The sequence below is a fragment of the Salvelinus alpinus genome, chromosome 35 (assembly GCF_045679555.1).
Source record: "Salvelinus alpinus chromosome 35, SLU_Salpinus.1, whole genome shotgun sequence".
NCBI lineage: Eukaryota > Metazoa > Chordata > Actinopteri > Salmoniformes > Salmonidae > Salvelinus > Salvelinus alpinus.
Genome location: NC_092120.1, coordinates 9,194,730 through 9,208,396, shown reverse-complemented (window position 1 = coordinate 9,208,396; position 13,667 = coordinate 9,194,730). Strand labels below are relative to the sequence as shown.

Here is a 13,667-nt window from a genome sequence, read left to right as displayed (position 1 = left end):
AAAGACAAGTGGCCCAGGGATGTGTGTGCTTTGGGGACCTTTGACAGAATGTGACTGGCAGAACAGGTGTTGTATGTGGAGGATGAGGGCTGCAGTAAATATCTCAGCTAGGGGGGAGTGAGCCCTAAGAGAGTTTTATAAGTAAGCATCAACCAGTGTGTCTTGTGACGGGTATACAGAGATGACCAGTTTACAGAGGAGTATAGAGTGCAGTGATGTGTCCTATAAGGAGCGTTGGTGGCAAATCTGATGGCCGAATGGTAAAGGACATCTAGACGCTAGAGAGCACCCTTACCTGCCAATCTATAAAGTACATCTCCGTAATCTAGAATGGGTAGGATGGTCATCTGAATCAGGGTTAGTTTGGCAGCTGGAGTGAAAGAGAAGCAATTACAATAGATGTAACTTTAGCCTGCAGCTTTGATATGTGCTGAGAGAAGGACAGTGTACCGTCTAGCCATACTCCCAAGTACTTGTATGAGTTGACTACTTCAAGCTCTAAACCCTCAGAGGTAGTAATCACACCTGTGGGGAGAGGGGCATTCTTCTTACCAAACCATATGACCTTTGTTTTGGAGGTGTTCGGAACAAGGTTAAGGGCAGAGAAAGCTTGTTGGACACTAAGAAAGCTTTGTTGTAGAGCGTTTAACACAAATCTGGGTAGGGGCCAGCTGAGTATAAGACTGTATCATCTGCATACAAAGGGGTGAGAGAGCTTCCTACTGCCTGAACTATGTTGTTGATGTAAATTGAGAAGAGCGTGGGGAGTAGGATCGAGCCTTGAGGTACTCCCTTGGTGACAGGCAGGCTGAGACAGCACATGTTCTGACTTCATACACTGCACTCTTTGAGAGAGGTAGTTAGCAAACCAGGCCAAAGACCCCTCAGAGACACCAATACTCCTTAGCCGGCCCACAAGAATGGAATAGTCTACCGTATCAAATGCTTTGACCAAGTCAATAAAAATATCAGCACAACATTGCTTGAAATCAAGGGCAATGGTGACATCATTGAAGACATTTAAGGTTGCAGTGACACATCCATAACCTGAGCGGAAACCAGATTGCATACCGGAGAGAATACTATAGACATCAAGAAAGCCAGTCAGTTGATTATTTACAAGTTTTTCCAACACTTTTGATAAACAGGGCAAAATAGAAATAGGCATTTAACAGTTAGGATCAGCTTGATCTCCCCCTTTAAATAAAGGACTAACCGTGGCTGCCTTCCAAGCAATGGGAATCTCCCCAGAGAGGAGAGATGGGTTAAAAAGTTCAGAGATAGGCTTGGCGATGATAGGGACAGCAACCTTAAAGAAAAAAGTGTCTAAACTATCTGACCCAGATGGTTCGACCATGATCTTGCAGAGTTACTCCTTCTCAAAAAAAATGTTGAAAAATGTGAGAGCTCACATGCATCTCTCTCTCTCTCCCTCTCTTTTTAAGTGCATAGCGCATAAAAAAACATCTGTCCTCGGTTGCAACACTCACTACCGAGTTCCAAACTGCCTCTGGAAGCAAATCAACACAATAACTGTTCGTCGTGTGGTTCATGAAATGGGTTTCCATGGCCGAGCAGCCGCACACAAGCCTAACATCACCATGTGCAATGCCAAACATCTGCTGGAGATATGAAAAAATGGCACCGGAGAAGGCTGACGTTTTACGTGTCCCAAACAATTGTGTTTTTTGTTTCTTTATTTGTGTTGTTTGTAACTTATTTTTTTAACTTATTTTGTACATAATGTTGTCACTACCATGTCTTATGACCGAAAATAACTTCTGGACATCAGGACAGAGATTACTCACCACGGACTGGCAGAATCCTTTTTTTCCATAACGAGTCTGACGAGCCCGGCGCGAATGATATACTGCTTTCTCGGGAACAGGCCCAGATCCCCGTGATTTGTGTGAAGAGGAGGCAGAGAAAAAGGGGCCAGAGGGCGGGCTGCCTTCTGAGAACTCATAGGTGATTGAATAAACCTCCACTTCCTTCCATTCTGATAGCAAACTTCCAATCTTTGGAGAATAAAATCGATGACCTACGCGGAAGATTAAACTACCAACAGGACATTCCAAACTGTAATATCTTATGCTTCACGGAGTCGTGGCTGAACAACGACACTATCAACATACAGCTGGCTGTAAGGAAGTCTCGAGCTATTGCTCGCCTGAGGTAGAGTATCTCATGATAAGTTGTAGACCACACTATCTACCTAGAACATTTTCATCTGTATTTTTCGTAGCTGTTTGCATACCACCACAGACTGAGGCTGGCAATAAGACAGCATTGAATGAGCTGTATTCCGCTCACCCAGAGGCGGCGCTCCTAGTGGCCGGGGACTTAATGCAGGGAAACTTAAATAGATTTTACCAAATTTCTATAAGCATGTCAAATGTGCAACCAGAGGGGAAAAAACTCTGGACCACCTTTACTCCACACACAGAGACGCACACAAAGCTCTCCCTCGCCCTCCATTTGGCAAATCTGACCATAATTTTATACTCCTGATTCCTGCTTACAAGCAAAACTGAAAGCAGGAAGCACCCGTGACTAGATCAATAAAAAAGTGGTCAGATGAAGCAGATGCTAAGCTACAGAACTGTTTTGCTAGCACAGACTGGAATATGTTCCGCGATTCTTCCGATGGCATTGTGGAGTACACCACATCAGTCATTGGCTTCATCAAATTTTTTTTTTTAATTTTTTTTCACCGTTATTTAACCAGGTAGGCAAGTTGAGAACACGTTCTCATTTACAATTGCGACCTGGCCAAGATAAAGCAAAGCAGTTCGACACATACAACAACACAGAGTTACACATGGAGTAAAACAAACATACAGTCAATAATACAGTAGAAAAATAAGTCTATATACAATGTGAGCAAGTGAGGTGAGATAAGGGAGGTGAAGGCAAAAAAAAAAGGCCATGGTGGCGAAGTAAATACAATATAGCAAGTAAAACACTGGAATGGTTGATTTGCAGTAGAAGAATGTGCAAAGTAGAGATAGAAATAATGGGGTGCAAAGGAGCAAAATAAATAAATAAATAAATACAGTAGGGAAAGAGGTAGTTGTTTGGGCTAAATTATAGATGGGCTATGTACAGGTGCAGTAATCTATGAGCTGCTCTGACAGCTGGTGCTTAAAGCTAGTGAGGGAGATAAGTGTTTCCAGTTTCAGAGATTTTTGTAGTTCGTTCCAGTCATTGGCAGCAGAGAACTGGAAGGAGAGGCGGCCAAAGGAAGAATTGGTTTTGGGGGTGACCAGAGAGATATACCTGCTGGAGCGCGTGCTACAGGTGGGTGCTGCTATGGTGACCAGCGAGCTGAGATAAGGGGGGACTTTACCTAGCAGGGTCTTGTAGATGACCTGGAGCCAGTGGGTTTGGCGACGAGTATGAAGCGAGGGCCAGCCAACGAGAGTGTACAGGTCGCAGTGGTGGGTAGTATATGGGGCTTTGGTGACAAAACGGATGGCACTGTGATAGACTGCATTAAATTTATTGAGTAGGGTATTGGAGGCTATTTTGTAAATGACATCACCGAAGTCGAGGATTGGTAGGATGGTCAGTTTTACAAAGGTATGTTTGGCAGCATGAGTGAAGGATGCTTTGTTGCGGAATAGGAAGCCAATTCTAGATTTAACTTTGGATTGAAGATGTTTGATGTGAGTCTGGAAGGAGAGTTTACAGTCTAACCAGACACCTAGGTATTTGTAGTTGTCCACATATTCTAAGTCAGAGCCGTCCAGAGTAGTGATGTTGGACAGGCGGGCAGGTGCAGGCAGCGATCGCTTGAAAAGCATGCATTTAGTTTTACTTGTAACATACAACTGTTATTTTGCTTCTCAATGATCATTCAACGCCGCACGATTTGATGGACAGACAACACATCATTGAAATTCGCCATTCCATCAAATCGTGCAGCGTTGAATGATCATTGAGAAGCAAAATAACAGTTGTATGTTATTTAAGGTTAATACGCACATTGTTTTGCTCCAATTTTACACGTAGGCAGTGTAGTGCTGCCAGAGCACAAGTCAGCCAGGTCGAAACATATGACCCCTCATGGAAGGCCCCAGCGTGATCTGAACTCACAACCTCTGGTTTACAAGACCAGTGCCTTAAACATTGAGCCAGGACTGAAGCCATAAAACCCAGTAACTCGCCACAAAAATGTAACAATAAGTCGAAATGTTCTTCTGGGTGTTTGTGAGAGCTTGCATCGATAATGTTAAATGGTAACATGTTAACCTGATAGAAATGTAATTTCTGTGCTGGCTGTTCTGTTGACACGAGACAAACTACTACAACAACGTAATTCTTCACAAGGTATGTATACATGAGCAGAATTTAACACAAATCGGGATTGTACTGACCTGGATTAAAACATATGACCCTTTAGTCAAGGCCCCAGCGAGAATTGAACTCGCGACCCCTGGTTTACAAGACCAGTGCTCTAACCACTGAGCTATGGAGCCTTACCTACTCACACCTTGAGACAACAGGTAATTTACATATCACAACGGTTCTTGCCAATTCACAGACAGAAGGCCACACCTCATGCCACTCACTCTACCACACTCAGCTGTTAGTGCAGTCTGGCCCAACCAGCTAAACAGGCTGTTAGCATATGAAACAAAGTCAACTACTCTAGGCTTGAGTGTCTGCTGGTTTTCAGTCTTTCTGTTACATCATGATCTACATGAGATTTAGACCAGAGAAACATAATACACATTCTTACATGCCAATTGGACCTGTGCAATAAAATACACTCACCTCATCTCTGTGGCACTGCCAGGACTTGCCACTAGAGAGCAGCAACAGACCATAAAATGCATTGCTATTGACAGAACATCTACACCTACAGATGATCACTGCATTTTATTGTCTGTTGCTGCGCTCTAGTGGCGAGTACTAGCAGAGCCACAGAGAGTTTAGTCACATGAGCAGGGTTGCAGATGTAAATGCAGGGTACAGTGAATATCTTAAGCTCTTACAGTGCAGGTCAAAGGGAAGTGAATGAAACAATAGCAACATAAATAATAATTACATATTTACAACTGTAACATGATAAATGGCCATTGGGTGGGGGCAGGTTAAATGTAAGTTGAGATGGGGGGGGGGGGGGGGGGCGTCAAGTTGCACTCGTAATTAGGCTACTGGAAAACATTATTATAACAACGCATTCTCTCAGATACGCCACTCTCGCATATAACGAGGCCACAAATAATCGTCTGGACCCAAGGGAGAGGGGCAGTGAGTCCAAGAGGGGATTCATGTTTGAGCAGCCAGGGAACCCACTATGCCCGGTGGCATGATTGGAGAAATATCTATCGAATTGCCTGGAGAATGCCCTTGCATTTTATCTCCACCCAAGGAGAGGAGTGCATCGGGGACTCGATCTGGTACCCGTTAGAGCCGATGGGAGTCACAAATGTATTAACTCACGGCCTGCTTGCAATTATATGGTGTTGTTTAGTCTGGGTATCAGTGATTTACTGTCTAAATTGGTCTGGGTTTAGTTCAGCTGTCCTGTTGCACTTACCCAACATGACCACTAGAGGGTACCAACCATCCACAGGAGTGCCTGCTTTCTCCACAACACACTGCATGCAGAAAACACAATGTTTTAGGTCTGAAAAAATATATATTCTGCCCCCTGGTGGGAAAAAAGTTGGAAACGCTTCCGGTTATGCATGTCATCCTAATCTTCTCTATCCTTCCATGCACAAATAGTCCATTTTTACAGACCCTACCTATAGGACCAGACTAGACTAACAGTCTCATTGACAGTTAATCTCTGGAACCACCCTGATATTCACAATTACTTAAAACACAAGTCAACCACCGCTATACACACACAGCACTTTTGGAGGTACTATCTAAAAGATTCTAACAGCTGCCTTTTACCGAGCTGGAGAGCAGGCTGGGGGTTGTGTAGAGTAGTGGGCCGTGCTGGGCCTGTGATTGGTGTCGTTAGACAAAAACCAGGCTGTATACCCCCCTCCCTTCCCCCATAACACTATTTGCTAGGCTAGTAGAAACTAAACTTATCTTAAATCTTTATCTAGTGGCAGCTTTTACATAGAGCTATGGCAGGTCAGGCTTTGTGTGTGTGCCTTGAACTCTTTCACATATGTAAACAGCAGAAACTCTTACAAACAAGAGGGTTATGAACTAAAGACATTTGTGCTACACTCAAGCCGCCATCTTGGATTTTTTTTAAACAGTCTTCTTTCACGTCCGCTTGTGCAGTACTCATTTTGTCCGCCAGATGGTGGTCCATCCACAGCAAATAAGACTTGGGGGTGCGCAGAGGACTGATAAACGCTGTTCCACCGAGCCTATGAACCACCTAGCCAGAAAGGCAGGTGTTGACAACAGATGGACATTTTATTAATTTCACACGTTTGACAACACATTTCTACAATTTTGGATATATGACAAAACATGGTCAAATACAACAATGTTTTCCCAGACGAGTCTATATATTAGAAGACAAAGTTCAAAGTAGACAAACTGACAGACTGCAATATGGAGGGGAGTGAAACAGTTTTCATATAAATGTGTTGCACTTTCAATTACAGCAGCACTGAATAACATGGTGGTAATTACATGTGGTAAGCAACAAGTTATAACTAGCTACTCACACCGAAGTGCAGCGGAACGTGTGTAACTAGTCTGAAGGTGCCCCAGTATCTGCGTGTTTTTAGAGATGTTGACGATAAATATCGATCTCTAAAGTAGATACTTCGGCTGTCTGATGGGAATGCATGGCCATAACGTAGTTATGACTTTTGACTTTTTCAACAGCAGTAGTTATAACATTAGGCCTTTTATACAACCAGAGCAACTCAAGCTTACCTTTCGCAAGCAACTATAAATCTTTCACGGTGTGATTCTGGTAGCTGCTAACTCGTATTTCTCGATAGATTACAATATTCCAAATGCGCAACCATCAGAATAGTTCAACGCCAGTCAACGCTCGAGGCACCCCATCACCGCAAATTGTCTACATACACCTGGAGATGGTAAATAGAGCCTGCTCTATTTACCAGAGCCTGCTCTGTATGCATACATTATGCAAATATCCATGTACACACTAGGCCTACACACAAAATAAAATGTGGCGGTTGTTACTCCAGTTTTTGAGTAGGTGTTCTAGAGGCATGTTTCTAATATCAGTGCGCCATACAAAATATATCTCTCTTCCAGAGAGGCAACGTGCAAAAACAACGGTATTCCAACCACTCAGACTGACGTCAACGTTGAAGCATCCTACTTGAAATATTGATGTCATCATGTGAACCAATTTTCAACATAGATGGAAAATATTGTAGAATGTGTTACCTTTGTAAATCTGAAAAACGCGTGATCAGCTAATGTTTACTATCAGAGAAAGCAACAAACTGGGCACATTTATCTACAGTTGTTTATTCCATTGTAAACCCTATCCTGGCCTGCGTATATACACTACATTACCAAAAGTGTGTGGACACCAGCTCGTGGAACATCTCATTACAAAATTATGGGCATTAATATGGAGTTGGTCCTCCGTTTGCTGCTATAACAGCCTCCACTTTTCTGTGAAGGCTTTCCACTAGATGTTGGAACATTGCTGCGCTGACCTGCTTCCATTCAGCTACAAGAGCACTGATGTTGGGCGATTAGGCCCTCAGTCGGAGTTCCAATTCATCCCAAAGGTGTTTAATGGGGTTGAGGTCAGGGCTCTGTGCAGGCCAGTCAAGTTCTTCCACACCGACCTCGACCAACCATTTCTGTATGGACCACTTTGTATGGATCACTTTGTGCATGAGGGCAATGTCATGCTGAAACAGGAAAGGGCCTTCCCCAAACTGTTGCCACAAAGTTGGAACAGAATCGTCTAGAATGTCATTGGTCACTGCCAGATGGTGAAGTGTGGTTCATCATTCCAGAGAACGCATTTCCACTGCTCCAGAGTCCAATGGCAGCGAGCTTTACAAATCAAATCACATTTTATTAGTCACATGCGCCAAATAAAACAGGTTTAGACCTTACAGTGAAATGCTGTAACAAGCCCCTAACCAACAATGCAGTTTAAAAAAACATGGATAAGACTAAGAAATAAAAGTAACAAGTAATTAAAAAGCAGCTGTAAAATAACAATAGCGAGACTATATACAGGGGGGTACCGGTACAGAGTCAATGTGTGGGGGCACCGGTTAGTTGAGGTAATATGTACATGTAGGTAGAGTTATTAAAGTGATTATGCATAGATGATAACAACAGAGAGTAGCAGCGGTGTAAAAGAGGGAGGGGGGGGGGGGGTAATGCAAATAGTCTGGGTAGCCATTTGGATAGATGTTCAGGAGTCTTATGGCTTGGGAGTAGAAGCTGTTTAGAAGCCTCTTGGACCTAGACTTGGCGCACCGGTACCGCTTGCCTTGCGGTAGCAGAGAGAACAGTCTATGACTAGGGGGCCTGGAGTCTTTGACAATTTTTAGGGCCTTCCTCTGACACCGCCTGGTATAGAGGTCCTGGATGGCAGGAAGCTTGGCCCCAGTGATGTACCGGGCCGTTCGCACTACCCTCTATAATGCCTTGCGGTCGGAGGCCGAACAGTTGCCATACCAGGCAGTTATGCAACCAATCAGGATGCTCTCGATGGTGCAGCTGTAGAACCTTTTTGAGGATCTGAGGACCCATGCCAAATCTTTTCAGTCTCCTGAATAGGTTTGGTCGTGCCCTCTTCACAACTGTCTTGGTGTGCTTGGACCATGTTAGTTTGTTGGTGATGTGGACACCAAGGAACTTGAAGCTCTCAACCTGCTCCATTACAGCCCCGTCGATGAGAATGAGGGTGTGCTTGGTCCTCTTTTACCTGCAGTTCACATTCATCTCCTTTGTCTTGATCAAATTGAGGGAAAGGTTGTTGTCCTGGCACCACACGGCCAGGTCTCTGACCTCCTCCCTATAGGCTGTCTCTTCATTGTCAGTGATCAGGCCTACCACTGTTGTGTCATCAGCAAACATAATGGTAATGGTGTTGGAGTCATGCCTGGCCGTGCAGTCATGAGTGAACAGGGAGTACAGGAGGGGACTGAGCATGCACCCCTGAGGGGCCCCTGTGTTGAGGATCAGCGTGGCGGACGTGTTGTTACCTACCCTTACCACTTGGCCGCGGCCCGTGAGGACGTCCAGGGTCCAGTTTCAGAGGGAAGTGTTTAGTCCCAAGGTCCTTAGCTTAGTGAAGGGCTATAAGGGCAGTGTGGAGTGCAATAGAGATTGCATCATCTGTGGATCTGTTGGTGCGGTATGCAAATTGGAGAGGGTCTAAGGTTTCTGGGATAATGGTGTTGATGTGAGCCATGACCAGCCTTCATGGCTACAGACGTGAGTGCTATGGGTCGGCAGTCATTTAGCCAGGTTACCTTTGTGTTCTTGGGTACAGGCACTATGGTAGTCTGCTTGAAACATGTTGGTATTACAGACTCTGACAAGGAGAGGTTGAAAATGTCAGTCAAGACACTTGCCAGTTGGTCAGCGCATGCTCGCAGTACATGTCCTGGTAATCCGTCTGGCCCTGCGGCCTTGTGAATGTTGACCTGTTTAAAGGTCTTACATCGGCTGTGGAGAGCGTGATCACACAGTCTTCCGGAACAGCTGGTGCTCTCATGTATGTTTCAATGTTACTTGCCTCGAAGTGAGCATAGAAGTAGTTTAGCTCGTCTGGTAGGCTTGTGTCACTGGGCAGCTCTCGACTGTGCTTCCCTTTGTAGTCTATAATGGTTTGCAAACTCTGCCACATCCGACGAGTGTCAGAGCCGGTGTAGTACGAATCGATTTTAGTCCTGCATTGACGCTTTGCCTGTTTGATGGTTCGTCAGAGGGCATAGCGAGATTTCTTATAAGCTTCCGGGTTAGAGTCCCGCTCCTTGAAAGTGGCAGCTCTAGCCTTTAGCTCAGTGCGGATGTTGCCTGTAATCCATGGCTTCTGGTTGGGGTATGTACGTACGGTCACTGTGGGGACGACGTCATCGATGCATTTATTTTTTTTAAATGCATTCCTCACCATCTTAAATAAGCATGCCCCATTCAAGAAATGTAGAACCAGGAACAGATATAGCCCTTTGTTCTCTCCAGACCTGACTGCCCTTAACCAACACAAAAACATCCTATGGCGTTCTGCATTAGCATCGAACAGCCCCCGTGATATGCAACTTTTCAGGGAAGCTAGAAACCAATATACACAGGCAGTTAGAAAAGCCAAGGCTAGCTTTTTCAAGCAGAAATTTGCTTCCTGCAACACAAACTCAAAAACGTTCTGGGACACTGTAAAGTCCATGGAGAATAAGAACATCTCCTCCCAGCTGCCCACTGCAGCCATGCTTTCCACCTGGCTACCCCTACTCCGGTCAACAGCACTGCACCCCCCACAGCTACTCGCCCAAGCCTTCCCCATTTCTCCTTCTCCCAAATCCAGTCAGCTGATGTTCTGAAAGAGCTGCAAAATCTGGACCCCTACAAATCAGCCGGGCTAGATAATCTGGACCCTTTCTTTCTAAAATTATCTGCTGAAATTGTTGCCACCCCTATTACTAGCCTGTTCAACCTCTCTTTCGTGTTGTCTGAGATTCCCAAAGATTGGAAAGCAGCTGCGGTCATCCCCCTCTTCAAAGGGGGGGGACACTCTTGACCCAAACTGCTACAGACCTATCCTACCCTGCCTTTCTAAGGTCTTTGAAAGCCAAGTCAACAAACAGATTACCAACCATTTCGAATCCCACCATACCTTCTCCGCTATGCAATCTGGTTTCAGAGCTGGTCATGAGTGCACCTCAGCCACGCTCAAGGTCCTAAATTATATCTTAACCGCCATCGATAAGAAACAATACTGTGCAGCCGTATTCATTGACCTGGCCAAGGCTTTCGACTCTGTCAATCACCACATCCTCATCGGCAGACTCGACAGCCTTGGTTTCTCAAATGATTGCCTCGCCTGGTTCACCAACTACTTCTCTGATAGAGTTCAGTGTGTCAAATCGGAGGGTCTGTTGTCCGGGCCTCTGGCAGTCTCTATGGGGGTGCCACAGGGTTCAATTCTTGGACCGACTCTCTTCTCTGTATACATCAATAATGTCGCTCTTGCTGCTGGTGAGTCTCTGATCCACCTCTACGCAGACGACACCATTCTGTATACTTCTGGCCCTTCTTTGGACACTGTGTTAACAACCCTCCAGGCGAGCTTCAATGCCATACAACTCTCCTTCCGTGGCCTCCAATTGCTCTTAAATACAAGTAAAACTAAATGCATGCTCTTCAACCGATCGCTGCCTGCACCTGCCCGCCTGTCCAACATCACTACTCTGGACGGCTCTGACTTAGAATATGTGGACAACTACAAATACCTAGGTGTCTGGTTAGACTGTAAACTCTCCTTCCAGACTCACATCAAACATCTTCAATCCAAAGTTAAATCTAGAATTGGCTTCCTATTCCGCAACAAAGCATCCTTCACTCATGATGTCCTGGCAGTGCCACAGAGATGAGGTGAGTGTATTTTATTGCACAGGTCCAATTGGCATGTAAGAATGTGTATTATGTTTCTCTGGTCTAAATCTCATGTAGATCATGATGTAACAGAAAGACTGAAAACCAGCAGACACTCAAGCCTAGAGTAGTTGACTTTGTTTCATATGCTAACAGCCTGTTTAGCTGGTTGGGCCAGACTGCACTAACAGCTGAGTGTGGTAGAGTGAGTGGCATGAGGTGTGGCCTTCTGTCTGTGAATTGGCAAGAACCGTTGTGATATGTAAATTACCTGTTGTCTCAAGGTGTGAGTAGGTAAGGCTCCATAGCTCAGTGGTTAGAGCACTGGTCTTGTAAACCAGGGGTCGCGAGTTCAATTCTCGCTGGGGCCTTGACTAAAGGGTGATATGTTTTAATCCAGGTCAGTACAATCCCGATTTGTGTTAAATTCTGCTCATGTATACATACCTTGTGAAGAATTACGTTGTTGTAGTAGTTTGTCTCGTGTCAACAGAACAGCCAGCACAGAAATTACATTTCTATCAGGTTAACATGTTACCATTTAACATTATCGATGCAAGCTCTCACAAACACCCAGAAGAACATTTCGACTTATTGTTACATTTTTGTGGCGAGTTACTGGGTTTTATGGCTTCAGTCCTGGCTCAATGTTTAAGGCACTGGTCTTGTAAACCAGAGGTTGTGAGTTCAGATCACGCTGGGGCCTTCCATGAGGGGTCATATGTTTCGACCTGGCTGACTTGTGCTCTGGCAGCACTACACTGCCTACGTGTAAAATTGGAGCAAAAACAATGTGCGTATTAACCTTAAATAACATACAACTGTTATTTTGCTTCTCAATGATCATTCAACGCTGCACGATTTGATGGAATGGCGAATTTCAATGATGTGTTGTCTGTCCATCAAATCGTGCGGCGTTGAATGATCATTGAGAAGCAAAATAACAGTTGTATGTTATTTATGGTTAATATGCACATTGTTTTGCTCCAATGCAATGTGTAGACAAGGCTGCATGTTAGGCCAATGCAATCAATGTTGACATATGAGATGAATGTGTGAAATCTGTGGATGTCGTTGTATTTGATCATGTCACCACTACAGATTTGTTTTGTTTCTGCATTTTATTTTCATTTATCTTTTTCTGGCAGAGATCAATGTATATGGCAGTAGGAAAGCAGTCCTACTTGAGCATTTGTTTCACTCTCCCCTTGTCAGTACGTCCAACCAACCTCACAACCGCAGACCACGTGTAACCACGCCAGCCCAGGACCTCCACATCCGGTATCTTCACCTGTGGGATCGTCTGAGACCAGCCACCCGGACAGCTGATGAAAATGTGGGTTTGCACAACCAAAGAATTTCTACACAAACTGTCAGAAACAGTCTTAGGGAAGCTCATCTGCGTGCTCATCATCCTCACCAGGGTCTTAACCTGACTGCAGTTTGGCGTCGTAACTGACTTCAGTGGGCAAATGCTCACCTTTGATGGCCACTGGCACGCTGGTATCTGTGACCAACAGATGCGCATCTGTATTCCCAGTCATGTGAAATCCATAGATTAGGTCCAAATTAATTTATTTCAATTGATTTCCTTATATGAACTGTAAAACTCAGTAACATTTTAGAAATTGTTGCATTTGATATTTTTTGGTGTGTGTGTGTCAGAGTATAAACGCAGCCACTCTGTTTTATTTAGAGATTGAGCATGATTAATGCAAATGTAATGTCCCCTAACCCCCTGTCAGTAGGGTGCAAACTGTGATTAATGAAATGCCAAAGGAAATATGGAGCTGTGAGGAGAGCAGAGCAATGCAGTATGTTGAAATGTTTTCTTATATAAACATTCTCTATGCAATTTGTGATATATGTGTATATAGCTTGTCCTGAAAAACAAAGTAGTTCGCACATGAGTGAATTGTAACTAGTGGTCTATGCAATATAAACATAATACAAGAGAAAATGATTAATTTTCCATACTTTGGTCTCCATAAAATATACAATCAAATTCGTTGTGCAAATTCCTGAACCTCACATTATGTGGAATTATATATATATATATATTAACATTTTATGTTCTCTTACGTTGTAATAATGGTCACATCAAGGAGTGTGGAGAAACCGCCGATAACGTC

General features: G+C 44.3%; 2 non-coding genes across 2 annotated transcripts; one reads left to right on the top strand and one right to left on the bottom strand.

Moving 5' to 3' along the window:
- Nucleotides 1–4,408: 4,408 nt before the first annotated feature.
- On the bottom strand, nt 4,409–4,481 carry trnat-ugu (transfer RNA threonine (anticodon UGU)). The gene has a single exon. It is a non-coding gene; the product is annotated as a tRNA-Thr (tRNA).
- A 7,352-nt stretch (nt 4,482–11,833) lies between these two features.
- On the top strand, nt 11,834–11,906 carry trnat-ugu (transfer RNA threonine (anticodon UGU)). The gene has a single exon. It is a non-coding gene; the product is annotated as a tRNA-Thr (tRNA).
- Nucleotides 11,907–13,667: the final 1,761 nt, after the last annotated feature.